Here is a 20,183-nt window from a genome sequence, read left to right on the forward strand (position 1 = left end):
AATATGATTATGACATTATGTAATTGTGTATCTTTTAATGAAACTCTAAGAAGTGAAACCAAGCCTTTCCTTATGTGCTGCCCCTTTCCACCAGAATAAGGATAAGGGTAGGGAAAAAAATAAACCTAGTATTTTTCCCAACACCACCCAACCACTTTCAGTCTCTTTTTTCTTTTGTAGGAACAGGAAAAGCTCAAACCAAACTAAAAATAATTGCAAGAAGTATTACTGCAGTTGTAAAAGCAAACTCTGAGTAATGAGACTTTTCTTTCTTGGGTATCTGCATTTTATTATGTTCCATATTTGTGTGATCCTATACTTTTTTTCCCAAAACACTTCTGTGTCACTGAGCAAGGATGTGCTCTGAGCATGAATAGGGATCACTTCTTGAAGGGTGCTGTTAGTCATTAGGCCCCTCTTAGATTTCTGGCAGAAGTTGCAAAATGTGAAATAAAGAAAGCAGATGCTATCAGAAGGACATGTCCATTTATTAAACTTTTGCTATGTAGAAGTGGATTCTAGATCCTTTCATAGACTTCTTACAGGGTACTGCACATCCCCTAAAATGTATTCTCAAAGTTGATACTGAGTGATGTATTCTGGGTCTATGGAGCTGGCTTGAAATTTTGTTCCCCATTTAAAAAATAATGAAGATTCACAACTTCAAACATTTCCATGGTTGTAATATTAAGCTGTGTCAAGAACTTAGACCTATAGGATTCTGATTTTCTGCACAAATAGGGCTCAGCATCATAAATTGTGTATGCAGATAATTGGATTCTTTTACTTTAGTCCCTATGACTACTTGACACAGATTTTTAGGCATAGCCTTAAAATGGTGTAGTTTCCTGGACTTCTGAAGAGTTTAACTTCAAGCTAGGCACTCAAAATTCTCAAATATTTCTATCCGTGAAGTAGCTAAAAGGGAAGCATTAACTTTTCACTAGCTTGTGTATGGATAGACAGACTCAAGACTGACCTGTAGATCAAGATGGAGTGTATGTGCTGCCAACGAAAGAGCACAAGAGCATGATATAGGTACTGAAGTGTCAAACTCTTATGAGGCCAGTTTCCTATGCAATGCCATCGGAATCACAGTAGAGGTGACAAGAGCACATTCATAAAACCATAGTGGACTTGGGAACTTCTATGCACTGCACTTTCTGGAATAAGTGAGAATAATCTATATTAGGATTCCTTGTAAATCATTCATTTTTCTTCTTAGTCTTTGACCCAGCCCCATCCATCTGCCCTGGCTCCTGTGACATTATACATAATAATCTCCCGCCCCACAGGTGGGGTTTGAAATTAAATTGATAGCCATGAGTGGAACGCCTACAATAGTGATGAGTACCATGTAAAAGCTCAGAGAGTAACAACTATATAGTAAAAAATGCCTTGGAACACACTTTGTGCCAGGGTGATTGAAAAAGCTATTTGGTCATCCCAGCCTGCTCCTTTGGTTTGAACCAGGGATGATTTGGAAAAAAAGGAGGAATCATGCAGCTGAAGATTGTAGCATTTGATATATAAAAATCGCCTAGTTGAAATTTACATGGTCAAATTTAATTCTACTATTTGTAACTCCTGATTACTTGATTTTGGAACTTTGAAGTTTTGTTACTGCAACTGTTTTCGCTCTGCTGGCAAATCTGTACATAGTTCTATATGTTTTGGCTCCCATTAAACCTATGCAACAAGAAAGAAGAAAGTAGAAATCTCCTACCCTTCCTATGTTCTGAAAAGCTGCACAAGAAGAAAAAAACCCCAAACCCATAATCCACACAAAAAACCGGAGATTTTGATAAATATTTTTTCTATCTTTGAGAACTGGCAGTGGTGCTTTATCAGTCAAACACCTAACAAGTTTTTAATCACTAGTCAATGTAGTTCAAACTCATATGTCAGGCCCCACTTGAGCTGATACACTTACAATGTCATTCAATGTCAAGCATCTGGTTGGCATCACTGAATAAAACTGGGTATCATGCAGATTTGAGAGTTATTTGATGGTCAAAAATCTGATATATTATTTTTAAAATGGTCATAACACTTCAGGGCTTTGGAATCAACTAGTTAAATTGGCTAAAAATTAATAAGAAGTCAGAGTTCTGTCAGGTTTCTCTTCTTGCTCTGCATACCATGAGGATATTGAGGCACAATGAGTATAATATTGTCCCTATAAAGAGTTCAAAACACATTGGGCAGTGCTGCTTATAGTCAAAGCTCATGCAGCAGAGGTGTTTTTGTACTGCATGTTCTGGCTGTATTGGCTGTCATGAAAACAGGAGGTCACTTACACCTCATTAGGGATTCTGTCTCTAAAAATATTTAATCGGCAAATAAATGTATTAAATTTATCAATGATCGGATTTTATTTAAAACACCTTTATGGAAGCCGTAATAAATCCTTTTCTTCAAGCATGTTCAGTCACTTTTACAAGAATGATACTTTTGTATTGCCCACCTAATTGCTAAGTGATACCCACCACAGGAGAATCTGTTGTACAATGGCAGCTAAGGTGATACTCTTCTTGCCTTTTGTAACTATTTGAGGTTTTTCAGGTTGTACTGAGAAGGACTACAAGGATATTCAGTACAGAATGTTACAAGATGGAAAGGTACAGAATCAAAGACTTGCCTGCAGGCACCAATGCCCCTTGTTACAGCTGTTCTTTCTACTTGCACAATTAGGATACTTGTTTGAGCCTGATAAGATTTCAGTATACATGATGGTATTTCTATTTTTTATTGATATTCTGTGACAGGGTATAAATCCATATGGAAAGCATAGGGCTAATTGGTTCATGTCCTAAAACAAAAAAGCTTGTTGATGTCTCTTGTGATAAAACTGTTGTGCATTGAAATTTTCCCTTATATAGGGGAAATATATGTATAGTTAAAGTAATGAGAGAGGATGTTGCTAGGATCTTATGGCATAGAAAGCATATTACTTTCTTTAAGTGCTCTCTAAAAAAAACCCTCATTTTAAGGTGGAAAAGGATGACAACGATAACGTTGAACTTTGAAGAGATTCACATTAATGTTAAACTTTCTCACCCTCACAAAGAGTTAAATCTGTATAAAATAAAACAAGACTTTGTTCTACATATAGTAGTTTTCAGTTATCTGAAAATGCATGTTCTAGTAGCATGTTCAAAAAAAAGAATATAACTGACATTAAGTTTCTGTTAAAAGAATTCTGTCAAGGTAAAGAAGAAAGAAAACTAAAGAAGCTGTACATCATTGGTATGTGGTATAATTAGCTGTGGCAGGTCTTTAATTGTCATAGACAAGATGACAGAAGCTACTTATGACAGTTTTGTGGACTATTTATATACCAAAGTCATTATGACCCCTGAGCTTCTTTAAAAAAATGAAATTTCACTAATGAATTTTCAATTTATAGGCAGAAAGCATATCTTAAAGCAATTTTGAACAAAGTCTGTGATGTGTAAGTGAACTAAAACTACCTAAAAGAAAGCTGAGAAATCCCTCTAGGAGAGGAAACACCACAGTAATATAGAATAAGCTACGATAGTACCTGGTGTTTGTGCTTCTCTGTGTGCAGGAGCTGTGATGGAAAAAGGGGGATTTCTGCTGGAAAGAAAAAAAGAAGCGGTTCAAAAAGTAACTGAAAGTGGGAAAATGGTAAAGAAATTTACTGTTACTACATTTTGATAGTTGCCTAAGATGGTTTATGTTTCCAACTAGTAAATTTATGCAGATGAGCTTGGAATCTTTGGAAATAGGCAGTAAAAGCAATGTGTGAACATTAGAGGATGTGTCAGAAAGATTCCTGAAGTTGGCTGTAAAGATTTTTAATTCTGCTTAAGTAGCTCATATGTACAACATGCAACAGGAATGCTTCTATAAAGAGACAGCCAGGATGCACAGAAGAGACAGGGATAACATGAAAAATATGAGCATACTTCTTTGAACCTCAGAGACTGGGATGCAGAAAAGAAAGCAGTGTTGGCAGGGAGAATTGGATTATGCCAGGGGAAGGGAGGATCCAAATGCCACTATCCTTTTTGGGCCACACACAGCTTCAATGGGAAACAAACTCCAGAAAAACAGATTCTACTATGGAAGAAAGCAGAGGTATGAACAAAAGTGAACTAAAAGAACTGTGAAAACCCATGGAAGAACCAGAAAACAAGAAGTTGTAACTCCTGCAGATTTCAGAGATAAGATCTTTTATTGAGATAAAATCTTCATTACCTAAGGGTAGAATCTGAAAGCAATGCCACACACAGGGTGAATGTTCCAGAGTCTTTTGATCTTTTAGACACTTTTACAAAGAAAACTTTGATAAGCTCTTGATGTCCTAGCCAAAGATGTTACCACAAACTCTGAAATAACGAAAACAATTTTGTAATCTATAGTTTACAGAGATAAAAGCCCTACAGTTTTTTACAGTAATATATTTGCACATATACTTACTTCTCAGATTATTCTTGTGCTTCTTAGATGTGATCCACCAAGATAACCAACAAAATAATTACAAGAATGCTGGTGCCTGCATAAATTCCTATTTACTTAGAAGTCAGCAGGCAACCTCCAAATTTAAATTTACGCATCCCTGAACACATGATGTGTGTCGAGGGATCAGAATCAAATTAAAGCTCTAAGTCACAGTATCAGAAATAGCTATACAAGCCAAGGCTGTTTATCCACCAAAGTTAGGAAAGATATATGCTAATAATCCAAAACTGAAAGAAACAGTGAAAAAAAATTAGTTTTGGGGGAAAAGAAAATTTATGTCATGTTGTATCATTTGCTGATGGAAACCTATTTATTCTATAATGATGATATTTATACAGTGGTTTTTTTACTTCTATGCTTGTCTTTTTTATAGGCTTTAAATGAATAAAATAGTCTTTGCCACTACAGTACAGTAAAAGCTCCTTACATCATTATAGCCCTTAGAGAAATCTGATAGAAAAAGTAGTTATGCACTTTCTGTTTTATTTACAGTATAATTAAAGTAATTATTGTAGTTTTTACAGTAGTACACCTTTTATAATTTCATAGCTGAAGTGAGATCTGGGATAAATAATAGCTATCTAGTGCACTTACTGGAGACATTATTTACTTTTAGAAGCTATTGATTACCTTATAATTCACAAAAGAAGCAAAACCGTAAACTCCCTTGCAAAGGACATCAATAAAGACTCTAAATAAATATTAGGTCCAGGTAGAGGTTCAGTGGGTATTTCTTTAATATAATACTATTAATACATGTTTACAAATGCATATGCAAACCGCTTAATTTTTAAAATACCATTGTTACAACCATTTATATCTGTTTTTCATTTTTAAATAGACTAGGTAACTTCTCCCTCAATGAACTTCTTTGTATGTGTTTTAACAACAAAAAGTAATTTAGTATGTACTTGCATTAGAATAATAATTTTTAACACCTTCACTTTGTTTTTTCTGATATTACTTTATCTCTGCAGGTCACACAAACCTGACTGTTCTTCAGTTGAGTCAACAAGTCCTTAGCATGAATCAAAACCCTCTATGACTGCAGTGAAATAACTCAAATTTTTAGAGACAAAACAAACTTCTTCACTGTCTGCCAGTAACTTACAGAGCACTTGCCATTGACAGTTCATGATTCTAAGAGTTATCAAACTAGAATAAAGAAAGAGCTGCAGTATTTCCCTAGTCCTGGGGATCTAATGCAAAAAAAATCATTCATATAGCACTGGTAGGCCATTATACTCTAAAAAGCTTAACATTCCACCTGGTAAATAAAAAAAGTGAGATGTTTTATAGAGGATCTTTTTTACTATTCAACTGAATTTTTCTGAACATGAAAATTTCAGCTGTTCTTTTGGTTGCATAGAGGGGGGAAAAAAAGTGGATGAAAAAAGAATCATGAATCTTTTTTCACTTTCCCTGTAGAAATTATTTCATACACTAAAATGTAATGCTTCTCCAAATACTTATTAAAATCTTTGATTGTAGCATCTAGTGAGAATAGAAATAGAATGTTCCCCATATGGTTCCCCTTTAAAACAAATGTAGCTACTAACATTTAACAGACAAAATGTTTATGTGATTTTTAGAAATTCTAGATAATGAGCATACTACTTTTATTTTGAACAGGTGATATTGAACAATTAAAAAAGGGATTTATGCTTCTGAATTTCTGAATCAAAACTACAAGAACATATTAACCTTGAAATATCTTTTTCCATCTACTATTTCCATCAACACTGTGGTCATCATTTCCTTCTGTGGACCATACCCATAAAATTTCCTATTTGGAGTAAAGCAAACTGATTTTCTACCCAAAATGTGTTCAAAACCAGAAATCTTGAGAGAAATTGCATGGTCTTCTGCAGTTCTTTGAACATAACCAGAAAAGGTTGTAGTTCAAGGATTCATTTTGACAATTCACAGCACATAGTTTTATCTTTTTTTTTGAAAAGTGCCAAGGAGTCTTAAGTGTCAAAAAATGAGTTTTAGTTTGATCTAGAGTACTTATAAGTCTTAATTTTAATATAATTATAAATAATCAATTTTATGATTTTTCCCTGCATTTACTAATTAGTAGATGTCCAGTAAACAAGATTATGCTTGTTAATTTATGCCCTATCTTTCTTTTTCATGGCCATCAGTCTAGATATGGTCACAGCAGTACAATCAGTAAATTCAAAGCTAGGATTTCAGTTGTGCATTACAGAAGTTTCTGAATGGCATCTCTGACACTAGTGTAGCACTAGGTACATGCAGCCACTTCTTTCAGCCTGAGCAAATACCAAACTGTCTCTGTTTAAATTTTTCTTTCTCTTTTGCTATGGTTTTCTGAAAAAGATTTAGATGGACAACAAAAATACAGTAAAATACTGCACAAACGTAGTTCCTACTGAAACACATGGTTCTCCAAATATGAGCAACTTTATAGAACTATTTAATAAATTCTGAAGAAACAAATAAAATTTTCAATTATCCCAATCTAATTTAAATATCCACCTGGATGCAGTATCATTGCCATTCTGAAAATGTAAACTTGTTCCATGCATCCCAACCCTTTTATTAAGCACTAAAACTATGCCATGCATTTTCTGGCTGAGCACATATTTGACACTTGGCACCCTACAGGTCTCGTTATATACAATTTATTCACATGTCCATTTTACACCTTCCCAAAATCCTAACACTACTTCCATTTAAAAAATATTTCTTTGTAACTCCTCTCAGATAAAAATTGCTTCTGTGGTCAGCAAACAATCCAGATAAAACTTTCCCTAAAGCATCAGTTGAGTTCCACAGGCTTGGCAATGTTCTCACATACTACCTTTTTTGCATTCTGAACTAATATTTCATCTGTACCATTAGAAACTTTAAAAGTTAGTCTCCAAAGGTAACCTATTATATATCCTCAAATTTCATCCTACGACAGGGATGTCAGTATGCAAGATTACTTACTAACAAGTAGCATTCTCTGCTGTTCAAGAAGGGGAAGCATGAAATGCAATTTTGGTAGTGACTGCTGTGCCTATGGAGGAGAAAAATCAGCACTGCAAAAATGAATCCACATCATTCATTACTGTATTACATCTCTTGTAAAAGTCTTCTAATGAATCCTGATCATGAATCCTGCTTCCAAGAGTGGAAGAGCTGTGGGTGAGAACATCGGAACGCTATCCTATAAGATGCAAGATGCAAGTTACAGGAGATTTTTTGAGCCAACAGAATTTGAGTATCTAAAGCAATCCATGGCAAAACGTTCCATGCAATATAGACTCAATATGCTATATAATACTACTTAAAGGTACTATACTTTTGTAAAATGTGTTTTTGTCTGGAAAAAGTTCAGATCTGCAGAACTGTACGCATGTGTACAGATATTTATAAACTGCAAATAGCACAGTGGACCAGGCCGATGTAGAAAGTTATAGAAATGCTTCAGTTTATATTAAGATGCCTTAAATTAACCTTAGGAAATCTATGATGGAAGCCATTATGAAAGAAAACCCTTTCTAGTTCGCCTCCAACCTTCATTCTTCCACATACCATAAAGCCAAAAGCAATAAATGAATGGCATAACTATTCAGTCAGCTATTGCCTTGGTGCCCGCTGGATTTTTTTTTTAACCTCAACAACTTTTGAAGAATTAGCAGGCGAGAATTGCCAGATATTTTCATTATGAAATATATAAAAAGCAAAAAAAAATAAAAAAATCCATACTGTCTGAACCCTTCTTGTCTCTCTCTTTTACGCTACGTAAGATTTTTGTTGATTTAATTCCTCCTAGAAACACGACATTCTATTGAGTGTTGCTCATGCTGCTTGACCATAGGTTGAATGCTAAAAACAGTTCATGCACTGCAGAGATAATGTTCTATGTTGCAAAATATAAACCTTCAACATCCCATTCCTCCAAATAAAAGCAAAGAGCAGACCCTTTGAGTAAAACTGAATTTAGCAGTTGCTAAAGAAGCCAAGAGACATATACTAGAAAGAACCTCATCCTTGGTTTGTAGTACTACCTTTCTTATTAAGTGGTGGAGAGAAATGTTGGCAGAGAATATTCTACTAGCAGATGGCACTTAAGTTGGAATTAAATACTGCAACAGTATCCCATTTGGACCCTGTTCAAGAATGAATGCTTCCATGCAAGAAATTACTTACTAAACCAGGACTTCCAGGCTGGAAAAGAGATGGCTGAGTAGGAATGTGATAGAAGTTCATAGGCATGAATAGAAATTAATTATCCAATGTATTTTTTAACAAAAAAACAAAATTAGCTTGTAGGTGAGGGATACTAAATGCAAAAAAGGCACATCTGCAACTAAAAAGATGTAAATTCTGTCATGGCCCAATACTAGAAAAATGATAGATTTTTCAGAAAACGAGGCACATAGGGGAACACAAACAAAATCTCCTCAAGTGAATATATTGTAAACATTCTTAGAAATGCCATATTGAGAAAACTGCATTCTATGAAATTCCAGAAACTTATTTCATGTTTGAATTACTAACAACCAGTATTTTTGTGTCATAGCTCTATTACTTTAGATCTGTTTAATTCTACTGCCAATTCTGATTGCTCAGATTAAATTAGGCTCAAATCAGAAGTGGTATGCACCTGATCTGTGAATGATCTGGTACCATCATTCACCATTTTCAAGGCAAATGATCACTCTATACATACAGACCCAATTATCATTTAAAGGAAGACTCTTCATAATAATTTATCACACTGATTCTTCAGCCATGTTAAATATTTTTTCCATTCTCACATTATAAGTTCTTTGAATTTATTTTGTACATTTTTCCATTGTCAATAGTTTTGCTTTGTCTGAATTATTCTGTACCATTGCCCTGAATGATCATGAATTGACTAAACCCAGCAACTTATATCTAAACATAAGATGCCTGCAACTAATAATGGTGTTCTCCTGTGGTATTTCAAAAGAAATAAAGGCATTTCCAGTCACCTTTGAAAACCACATTTTGAAGAAATTGTACTGCTCTAAACTCTTATTTGCTACCTATTTGAGATGTGACAGGAGTAGGTTTGAGTCCTGAATTTTGTTTGACTTGGCATTCGTTTATTTTCTGTAAGTTGCAAGTTAAACCTATTTGAAAAACTGGCAAATAAAACACTTCCATTACCAGTTGTTCTGTGATGTAGGTGATAGATCTGAAACACTCACACTAAAACTATAGTTTACTTCACTGTTGTTCTTGCTCTCTTAACCTGCAGGTCAGTAAGATCAAAATTTTGCACAAATACAGGAATGCAATCCTATTCCCTTAGTAGCAATCAAACTTTGCCTTATGCTAAGGAACACCATAGCAACTCTATCAGCTTAACTTTTGTGACAGAACAGAATCTGTCCAGGTGTTATACAAAATGGGGCCATGAAACAAACATGTAAGAATTTCTTTCTCTGGAATTCCATTGGTGTATTTCTAAAACTGCTCAGTTTTCACTGAAGTTTACAAAGTTCAGATGGAAATGAAGATAAATTTATCCTAGGAATTTCAGAGCATAGAGAAGACACATAAAATAATTTCTGAGATATGGAAAATGTATTAATTAAAAATACTACATCACAATTAACTAGAAGTATAAAAATGTTAACTTAATCAAATATTTATTCAATTTAGTCATAAGCAAACTTACATGGGAACACATTTCCTACCACATCTGCAAATGTTTAATCTAGTGTACTTTGTTGTGACCTATAGCAGTGCTGAAGCTACTTAACATTATTAAAACTGATGAGACAAACTATATAGAAGCTAACCTTGCTATACAGGTAAAAGGACTTGCCCTTGGATATTACTTAGCCTGACCGCGGGGCTTTCTGGAAACAGCAAATGTTTTATAAGTGTCAGCTCATGGCTAAATCAATGTTTATGCATTGATACCTTTGAATAGCAAACACTTGCTGCCTGCAAGCTAAACAATGTTTTTATCTGTTTGCCTATTTCTGGTCCTTCAACTACAGCACAGGGTGTTGCAAATCGCATTTAGTAACAATTATCTGCTGGAATTTCGTGAAGAGGAAAGTAGCATGATTAATGAAAAGTGACACACAGAGATTACTTTGCTTTGCCAGTCGCCCTGGTGAATGGGTGACTCTGCTGAACTGAAGCCTGACCTTTGTTACTTTTAACGAGGTCATCGTGAATGCTAAATGCTTGAAAGATTAGCCACTACAAATGTTCCAGTACTACTTAATGATGCCTCCACTAATGAACTGGAGGTAGCCAGTTAAATATAATGATACAGTTTTCACCTTTGAAACAAAGGTTGAAAAAAACCCTCCCCTCCCTTCCCCGCAAAAAAGGTTTTCTGTCAAGGTGTTTAAAAAACAGCCTTGGAACTCAGAGCATGTTTTCTTCACACATAGGTTCCTAAGAATCTAAATTTGAACAAGTCAAATAGTCCAACTTTTAAGGAACTTTGTACCCAACTGACCACTGGATAATTACTCAGTAACTGTAATGTTTGCATATAATTTTCATCCCTACAGCAGAGGGGCTCAATATCCTGTTCTTTGCTGTAAACGTGTATTGTTATAAGCACTAAAGTTTTCAACTGAACTAACTGAACAAGCATCAGACCACCTGTAGTAAAGTCGTGTAAATGTGAGATAAGCCTCATGGTAAATAGCTATAAAATAAAACCACTAGTGGGATTAAACGTTTCTGTTATTGTATTGACTCATATCAGCTACCCATTAGTGCAGGTAAATGTGACAAAGTGAAATTGAGAATGGAAGCTTGAAATCAGATCTTGAAGTAACATTTGACTGAAAACACATCAACCCTGACATGAGGAAAAACAAAATTGAAAACAAAGTTTCAAAATTATGAATAATTGCTTTCACACCTATAAATGAATCTTTGTTCTCTGTGGGAAATATATTAGATCATTTAATCAGGCAGAGACACCATCACCTTTCTTATACTGACAAAGTAAGTCTCCTGTCATGAATTTTAATTAAATATAAAACTGTGAAGACATAACACCAGAAATGGAAGAATGCTAAGTATGTGAACAGACATTTCCAACAGAACACTATTTGCTGTAAAGGTGCATAAAAACATATGGTTTGTTCAACCACAAACCATATAAATATATGCAGTAGGCTGCAGGTTCAGTGAAGTTCATCACATGGTGCACAAAAGAGCAGGACAAAATTGAATCCTAACAGTACATCCAATAAAACTCTCTGCAATATACCACATACTTTATTTGTACTGGTCTGTCATGATTCCTCTCTAATTGGCAAACAGAAACAGCCCTGCCATAATCTGCAATGTCTCCATAAATTACCAGGACACAGATTTCAAGCTAATAGTATTTATGTTAGTATTAATTAATGAGCATATGCAAGTCACAGACCTGAGGCTGTATCACTGGTCCCATCCTAGAGGTAAGGAATTTATTTCTGTTAACCTCTACAACTATCTGAAAGATGGATGTGGCTAGGCAGGCGTTGGTCTTTTCTCCAAGAAACTAGAGACAGGACAAGAGGAAACAGCCAGGAATGGTTCAGGTCAAATATTAGGAATAATTTGTTTGCTGAAAGAAGGGTTAAGCATTGAAACAGGAAGCTGAGGGAAGTAGTGGAGCCACAGCCATTTCCAGTTCCATCCCTGGAAATGTTCAGAAAGCTGTGGATATGGCACTTCACAATACTAAGTGGGCATAGTGGTACAAAGCCAAAGGTTGGACTTGATGATGTCTTGCAACTTTAATGATTCTATGATTTTATTATTCAAGGATAAGAGATGGAACATTCAGAAGAAAAAATTTTGCTGTAAGGTTTGGCTTCTGTCTGTTTTCAGTAGCAGAGAAAAGAACTGAAAGCAGATATGATTTGTGAGTAAGAAGAACACCTTGTAATTATATTTCCTACCAGAAAACAATGTAAGACTTTGAACATGCTACAATCAGAGATCGCTCCGCATCCATGCAGAATTTTGTTTTTTACGACTGATGCATCAAGACAATATTACACCAAGCTAAAAAAAAATCAAGAGAGCAAATGCAGAATTAGAAACATTATACATGGCAAAAGAATATATTTTTTCTATAAGGCCTCAAAACTAGGATATTAAATAACAAGATTTTACTTTTGCTTTTGCATGGAAATCTTTACATCTTTTCATAAGCATAAAATTTACTGTAAAATCTTTTAAAATTTACCTATGAAAAATGGTTATATGGGAGTTCTATTCAACAAAAGTCTTAAAATATAAAATAGAAGACTTATTACAAATGGCTGTAAAATGTCCGGAGGAATTCATTAGCAAAGGTTGCACATCAAGATTCTGAGGTGTTTAATATTTATCTAGATTAGAAGTGAATCTACTACATAAAATTTCATCTAGAGTTATTTGGCTTGCAGGAAAAAAAGGAAGCTACAAATTTGGAATGATTTGCCCAAATATTGATGTTGGTGCAGGGTTTAGAGAAGTAAGAAAGCACAAAGCTCTTACACTTTCCACTTTAGAGCAGAGAGGAACCCAGGTCTTAGAAGAATAGACAGAACCTGATTTTAAGTGTTCCTGTGCCGGCACAGGAGAACCATTACACAGGGTTCTCATAATTTGCCTTTCTAGAGTCCTGCAGCAATTAATTCAAGCTTCAGGCAAAGTTTTGGTTTTCAAATTTTAATTCAAATAAAGAAAAACTGTTCTTGGGGCTCTTATCTCTTAAGTCCTTTATGTTCAGAATGTGCCTAAAATTAATATTACAAAGCTGTAGAGTTCAAGGTCTGTGGTTTTTGAACTTTAGACTCTGAATGTACAGCTAGGTTATTTCTTTCCTTTCTACTAGCTCAAATCTGTATTTAGTGGGAAAGAAGAACATAATGCATCCACAGTTTACTTCATATTTACATGTCAGTATTTGTATCACACTGGCAAAATTATTGAATCTCTATTATTTTCATTTAAACCCTACTAAAACCCCCCAAAACCCCACAATAATAGAAACATGGATCACCAGAAACTAAGGGAGTACATTATTGTAGTTTGCTGTTACCTTATCTAATAACCATTATAAAACTGAAGCAAAAAATAATAAATGTGATATTTAATCCTAAATATGCCTCTTCTGATATATGTTAATATTTTAAAACATATTATAATGGGAACGGCTTTGGAAGTTCAACATTACTGACTGGTGCTGGAAGTCTATTTAGATACCTTTCTGCTTCCTGAAATGTTGGAGTGGAAAAGCACAATCTACAATAAAAACTAACTGCGTATAACAAATACTTATTCAACAATTACTCTTTTTGGGCGGTTGCCTGAATACTTTTGTTTGAGAAAATTTTACATTGCTGATTATAACTGCGATATCTTACCTCTTAGTACATGATACAATTTGTGCATAACAGCTCCAAAGGAACTTGTAAATGACAGTAAATCATAAAATTCATTTTGCTTTGGATCAGTTCATTCATCCATGTTCCAACTAATCACCTCATTTCAAAATTCAATAAGCCTAAATACCTGGATTTATGATGCTTTGTCAAAATTAACAAGGGAATATCAACAGTGTAGAATTAGAAGTCTATTTCAACTTAAAGACAAGCACCTAGTTGAAAACGATTAAAAAGACTCTGCAGCAATAATTATATCCACAGTGTATGCAAATAAAATAAATTAAAACTGATTTTATTTCTGTTTTGGGAGATTGCAGGAAACACTAAAAAGCTTTAATTTAGTCACTTAAAACAATGAAGTTGTTTTGAAGTAAAACTTTCAAGAGAATGAATTAAGCGTGGAGTACTAAATATGTTAAATTGCACATAAAATGCGCATGTAGATGTATTTTTAAAAGTAGACTATTTCTATTTATTATTCCAGAACTATAATAGATCAGGTTTTTATTCTGATAGACAACATTTTGCTTAAAAGTTATCACCTGTAATAATATATTTAAGGAACCTAACCATCCTATCATATCAAAATGGAAAAATAAAAAAGTGCAACATTTAAAAAATATATTAAAAGTAGCATTTAGTAAACATATTGTCTTTTTAAAACTCAGTAGTCTAGAATCCATTGTTTATCCAAGAATTACCTGCAACAAAAGTTATAGGTTTTTTTTTTTTTTTTTGTACCATTGTAGGCACTCTAAAACTTACTAGAAGTTGTGCAAGTTCTGGAGACATTCATGTTCAGCATTTAAAAAGAGCTTTAGTTTTATTTTTGGAAATAGTTGTGACAACCCAAGTATTTTTTTCACTAATTTGGCATCTGTTTTTCAGATTCTGTGTTGCAATGATTACATTTAGGATGTTTATTCAGTAGGCAAAACTAAAAATTAAATAAATCAAAGGAAAGAAATGTGTCTGTAGTAGTGAATAGCTTTTAGGGAACAAGCAGAATTAAAAAGAATGAACAGGTGATATAATTTATTTTGAAAGGATTTAAAAGCCGCCAATTTTGTTACAGTTAAAAGGTCTGCAGTCCTCTGTTGCCTCTTTGATTAAGCTCAGATGCAAAACAGCTAATGATAAAAAGACACTATGCCATGTTGCATATTTTATCACCTATTCCTGTAACTCTCAAGCCACAAAAGGCTGGTTTTTATACAACACATGAATCACAAGATCCAGTAACTTTTTGGTGATTCTTGGTAAATTATTTCCTTTCTCTTTATAGGTATTTTTTCTTTCTTTTTCTGATTAATTTCTCTGATCTGAATGAGCAATATTCTTTAAATGAGTATGGATATAGCCAAATATAAGCATACATGTTATGAAAACACAAAGTAGTTAGTAGTTCAAAACTTTGCACACATTTAATAATCACAACTTTCTGTTCCCTCACTGAATGTGGGTTCTTCTAACCCGTTATTAACAATATACCCCTAATATCTTCTTCTATCTCCATCTGAGCAACTGTATCCTAACCTGGGTTTTTTACTTCTGAATATGAAGAATGGAAACATCGAAGTGCTCTAATGAGATCTATCAAACACTTCAATAATGCTTTGGAGAATATCTGTGAAAATGTCCCAGCATAAGGTATTGGTGTTAATCATCACATTTTCGATTCTGTTAAGAGATAACATTTATATGAGGTTTCCCATCAAGTTCTAGTCTTGCCGTCCCTATAAAGACATTTGGGAAAACACCACATATTTTACTTACGATGCATATTCAAATAAAGGTTTTTCCTGTGTGCATATTCAAATCCTCTTTCATTTATAATACTCATCATGGAGAAAAGATCACTCAAAATAATACAGAACAAGTTTCTAGTGCAAGAAAAGTTATGAAAATATTCAGGTTGTTATCTCTACATAAGCAGACATATGCAAAAAATGGAGACACCTTTTGGTACTTTTAAAATCAAACCATGTGTGCTATGTTTTGAAGGAAAAAACCCTTATGTTTTGATCTTCATGATCATTCACTGTGATGAAAAAGTCTAATCTATATTTCTTTAATTTAGGGTGAAAACTGGTATTTAAGCAATGGATATAGTTAGATGATTGTTAAATTATTCCATATTATTTTGAAAAGACATTATAATTCTTTATATACTTTAATTAAAATCAGAGAAAAATGTAGTTGCTCATGGATATTTTCAGAATGACTGTACTCTTCCCATGTGTTCAGGAATGTGGACAAATATTACTATAAAGATTTAACATTAAAAAATATCTGAAGTCCTAAATTTCATGTAGGTATGCCAGAAGTTCTGTCTCCTACAAAAATATAATTATGCACTTGGTCTTTAAACTGAAGGACTGAGGCTGCAATCTAATCAAGGTCTTCCTTCTGGTTGTGAAGGAATGCAAAAAAAATTTAACTTACTTGTAAAAATCCTCTGGAGCAAAAGTATGCTTTTTCTTAAAAAAAAATCAAAACATTTTCTTTAAAAAACTGTAAATTGTTATGCAGTCATCAAGACATTGTAAATCTGGCAATACTTTTATTCTACACAAACCTCTCAGTGCGTTCTCCATTTCTGAGCATAATGTTGTTTTATACTAGAAAATGCATGTAATTAAGAAAAGGCCAGCAACATAAACAATGTGTGTGCAGGAATTGCAGCATTTTCTTACTTTATTGTTCGAAGGCAGTTGCTGTAGCACACAGCTGGACTTGCTCTAGTATGGGGCACATCGTTGAGCCATTGATGGAGAGAAGCCAAGAAGGATTCAGGGCTGTGAAAAGGAGAAGTGGCTTGGAAACAGAAATGATAATCCTTGTGTTTTTCAAAAACTGTCCAGCAACTTCGTCCTCCTGTGATCTCCCGCTCAGTGGCTGATGACATGCTTTTAAATCCCGAGTGCTGCAGTTTCTCCTGACTGCACACATGCACACATTGTCACAGGTCCCTCCTTCAGAAAAAAAAGTGTTATCCCATTGTCCATTTTACAACAGGAAATGTTGAAGTCAAGATGCTCAGTGGACCAGGGTGACATTTATGGGTCAAGATGCACATTCAAATGCAAGCTGATTTTCACAGCAGGGATGTGAGACACAATGACACCTATAAGCAAACCCCTAAGCACTGTTCTGAACAAGCATTTTCTCCCTTATTTTTTTTTTAGTTTTAGCTACTGGATACAGCATATCAGTTGGTTTCTGAGGAGAGAATAACTTTCAGGGATTTCAGTAACTTGAAAAAGGGAAAGAAGGTTTTGGATTTCTATCATCCATTTGAAAAAAAAATCCTGAAATTTTACTTGCATTGTTTTCACTGTTGGGACAAACTGCATGGAAGAGTCGAACACTTTGAGATCCAGCTTGTGAGTTCTCTGGCACTTGCTTGTAAAGGTTGTGTTTTGCTGCTTGGTTCTTTCCACAGGATGAATTTATCTGATCGCTTCAGGTTTGTATGACAGGCAGACTACTGGCAACACTCTCGGTAAAAGCCTTGGTCCTTATCTAATACAGTTTTTATGAAATCAAGGGATCAAAAAAACAAATAGCTCCCTATGGAAATTTTAGAGAAAGAAAATAAGGAAACAAAAGATTAAAATCTTGGTAGTGTGGGAGAAAAGGTCTCTACTTTCACCTTTGATATATTGTTTTGATTGGGTGTTTATTGAAAAAGTGGTGAATTGAAGTAACCTTAATTTATAATCATATCAAATAAGTCATTTGCAGGTGGACTTAATTAACTTTATTATGACTAAAAACCAACATGGCAAATTCTTCTATCTTTTTCCTATCACGAACATAACTTGTGTTTAACTAATCTCACATTAGGACTAGTCTCCCTCAAACCAATTTTGGGATCAAAGGATTTTGTGAGCCTAACTGAGGAAGCTACACATCACTTTTCAGTGGTCCTGTAGGAAATGAGTAATTTTATTTTCTCACTGGCTTTCTACAGACCCTGGACACTTTGAACAAGTATTAGATGCTCACAGGTTTACTAAAAAGTATAATTTTTAACCTATAGGTTATACTAATAAATAAAAAAGCCTTATGCATTTTACTTTTAGATTAGTAGCTTCCTTTTTACTTACTATATGTTATTTTTTGAATTCTCATATATTTGGTTTATTTTTTGCTGATATAGAAGCAGAATTATGAGTGGCTTATTTTCTAATACTCTATGGCTTTTGATAATGTTTTTAATATCGTATTTGATTTTCTAAAGTCACAATTTTTCTTTGAAAATATCAAAATCTATGCAAGTAATCATTATCTGAGCATTTCACATTTTCTCATCAGTACTAAAATAATTTCTGGCTTTAAGTCCACTAATCAAGGAGTATTCAGGGAAATAAACCTCATTTTTATGAGTAACTGAATGATGAACATAGGAACGTATTTCCAAAAGACATGAATGTAAATCCTTATTGTGTTCACAAAAATCCATGCAGTAAAGAAAAAAAAGGACAAACATAATCCTTTTTAATAACTCAAAACTCACAGAAAATATAATTTATAACTTTTTTTGCAAGGATATTACTCAATACTAGTTCCACTTGCTCTATTAAAGTATATTTCCTAACAAAATTGAGATGTTAATTAATAAGAAGCTCAAAAGAGGATTTAATTTTGAGTGTGTGATATAATTATTTTCCCTTCAGAAAGCCTACAGAATGTGTCAACTCTCTTTTTAAAATTATTGCACCAGGAAATAAAGGATAATTATGTTGGCAGCATGCTTCTTTTTTCTTTTAGGTCAAGCAAGATGTCATGTGGGAGGAATTGCCAAACGAATTCCATGATGAATTAGATGACGCAGTATGTAGAACGCTAAAGAATCTTCCACATTGTAAGAAGTCCATAGCTGCTTCAATTACATGTAAGTGGGAAAGAGGAGAAAAAGAATTCCTTGTATACACACTTCAGTAAAAATGCATCCAGTGTGGCACTGGCAAGCTCACTAGCTTCATGGGAACACTTCTTGCAGAACAATGCTGGTCATTTGGAGCTGGCCTGCCAACATTTCTGCATAAGCTTATCGGTATTTGAGTCATTTCACCACTTGGCATCAACTAAATTCAAAAGACTGTTCTAACAGTAGACTTTATTGTACTGAGACTCCACAGAACAGTAAAACTAGTTTGTCCTCACACAGCAAAGGGCAGAGTGACTCAGAATATGCAAAGTGATTCTGCTTGGTTGATTTTCATTTGTCTCCAAAACAAAAACTCTTAATCACTAAAATGTCATAACGAGTCAGACAAATGGTAACAAGTCCCTTGAAACTATATTTTAAGTTAAAAACTCATCTGAGAAAGGTTCACTAACAGATGGGGAAATGTTTACAGGTTTTGGATTCTGCTTTACATACTAAAAAAAGGGGAAAAAAAGAAAAAGTAAACATTCTGAAGAGAAAGACTGAATTTATGAAAAAACAGTGGTATGCAGGTGGTATGCTTACAATGCTGAAAACCACATTCTTATAGACACATTTTATCTTTCTTCCGGTATACTGATATTGGATGGTCAACTTTCATAATTTTTGTTTCATTCACTTTTTTTTGTTTGCTTGTATCTTTTTTTAATATTGGATGTGTTTAATTATGTACTGTTAATTCTTTTCATAGAGTTTAAAAGTGAGCAGGGATTTTTGTATAATTTTTGACATAGTAAATGATTTTCCAAATATGGGGGGGTTGTTTGTGTTTTCTGGGGTTTTTTGTTTGTTTGTTTTTTGTTTTTTTTTTCTGCACTGTTTTGTTTTTTGCTGTTGTTGCTGTTTGCATCTGGTCTGGCAGGATTCTCTTTATTGGAATCATGCCTATGAGAGTTAAGAATTTGAACAGGTTTTTGTTTTAATAAATACATTTATATGTAATTTTTTTTCAGTAGTCTGAAAGCTCTCAGGAGTAGCTCTTGGTAGTGTCTTTACTTGTAGAGAGTGAGAGATTGGAGAGATTCAGGGAAAACCAAGCTGAGAAGTAACACCATTACAGGACACACTGCACTGGACTAGTTCATCTACTGGTTCTGCCTTCTTCAAGACAAAATTGTTCAAAGAGGACTTGGAACAAATATCTAGATTCATAAGGTACACAGCTTCTGTTGCTCAGCTTCCAAGTCAGATTCAAAAAGTACTAAGGATGTACTAGAAAATTCAGAAGCCATCCTCCTGTGCAAAGCAAGGAGGAGGTAAGGAGAAACCTGAGAGCCACCTGAGTGTGCTGGAAATCAAGATAGGCTTCAGTGCCTAAACTGGGGCCTGAGGAGCATGTTCATCATACA

Source organism: Ammospiza nelsoni, chromosome 4 (assembly GCF_027579445.1).
Source record: "Ammospiza nelsoni isolate bAmmNel1 chromosome 4, bAmmNel1.pri, whole genome shotgun sequence".
In the NCBI taxonomy this organism is placed as follows: domain Eukaryota; kingdom Metazoa; phylum Chordata; class Aves; order Passeriformes; family Passerellidae; genus Ammospiza; species Ammospiza nelsoni.